Source organism: Anarrhichthys ocellatus, unplaced genomic scaffold (genome assembly GCF_004355925.1).
Source record: "Anarrhichthys ocellatus isolate YVR2014 unplaced genomic scaffold, GSC_Weel_1.0 scaffold89, whole genome shotgun sequence".
Lineage (NCBI taxonomy): Eukaryota > Metazoa > Chordata > Actinopteri > Perciformes > Anarhichadidae > Anarrhichthys > Anarrhichthys ocellatus.
The window spans coordinates 435,082-436,867 of record NW_022280119.1 but is presented as its reverse complement, the minus strand read 5'-3'; positions in this window follow the sequence as shown (position 1 = coordinate 436,867).

Here is a 1,786-nt window from a genome sequence, read left to right as displayed (position 1 = left end):
ATGGGAGGTTTGGCAGTTGGATCCCCGGCTCCCCCAGTCCCCGTGTCCAAGTGCTCTTGGGCAAAATACTGAACCCCAAATTGCTCCCGAAGACTGTGCCATTGGTGTGGCTGTGTGCGTGAGCAATTCGATTATAATCTGATGAGCAGGTTGGCGCCTTTGCCCTCTTAGTGTATGAATGTTTGTGTGAATGTTGACTGGAAAGGTACATTTACCCTCCATTTACCATTTGGCTCACTATGACACTTCACTCCATAGTTGTATTTTATTGTTTTATAGTTCCGGATTTGGACCACAACTGCACAATATTGCCCAGTTGTGGCTGCATGCTCAAGGACCTCTCGTGTTGCGGTGACTAACACTTATTTACAACACATTTCTAGCCTGTGCATGAGTGCATCCACGACCCCGAACTGCTACTATGCGCCCAGAATCACAGTGGGGTGGAAAGGGTTTGCACACTGTTATTAATTTGCATTTAATTATCTAATTATTTTTTATAACCGCTAACACTTTACAGCACGTATTCATTCAATCACACTATACAGCGGTGGTCATTGTTTTTAATGCAGCAGTGGCCGGAGGCATGATGTTTTCGGGGTCCCCCTCTGCCGGTACCTTTGTGAGCTCGGCACAAACGTCCACCTGGACCCAAGGATGAACTGATTAGATTTTGGTGGTTAAAGATCACTGTGACCTCACACAACACGTTGTTGGCCATAACTCAATAATGTATTTGCTATTGATGACAACTTCACACAAATGTCTAATTGGATACGAGGATGAAGCGATGACATTTTGAACGAACATGTATGTAAACTGTAACATGACTGGTTGACGGAGGCATACAACCGCCAAGCAGTTGTTCTAGTTTTCACAAATAAATCATCAGGGCGTAAACGTTACAAAGATATTGTAACAGGCACAATTATTGTTAGAGAAAACAATTTGGACTGTACGGGAACGACACATAGCAGCTCTTCTACATTTGAAAAGGCATAAGATATCTTTATTTTTTTGAATGTGTCAGACTCTTCTTCTGCTTTTCTTCAGCGTTACACTTGTAATGGTGGTTTATGCATTATTAAATAATCTAAATTGCCTTCAGTCAATACAGTTCAACAAGACCTTAGATTGATCTACAGCTGACATCAGTCAAGATCAAGTAGCAATATATCATTCAAAACAAAACCATGATAAATTCTGAGATACTTTACTGCGTTGTACTCTCAGTAATGTGTAATCTCAACCTACATTGTCTCCAACATCGGCTCCCTTCCTTGAGTAACATTGCCCGTGTTGTTATGCAAGCCAAACCACTCAGAATTTTAAACACTTAAATCACTGAAAGACATGAGAAATGAGAAATGACACGGGCAAGCGCATTCATGTTCGACCTCCCTCGCATTAGTCTCATGTCCAGAGTTGCTCCGTTTCACATCAAAAGGACGTCACAGTGGAGATAACAAATTGACAACAGCTGCAACTAAGACAATAATTCAGAAACTCTTGCTTTTATTAGAAACAAGTGAAGTGAGTGATGTGAAGTGAATAATGATCTCCTTTCTCTGGTTCCCGCTTCGATATTTCATAGTAAGTGATGATTCTCCCAAAACATAAAGGGTGTCATTGCATCCATATTTCATTGGAGAACAATGCAGTGTAACTGGCATACACAGTGAGGAAATGTGCTTACAAAGCATCAAAAGAACTGTCGCACAGTATGGATGGCTGCAGAATAATATAGGGCACTGCTGGATGGATGTAACAAGCTTCATAGCTACAC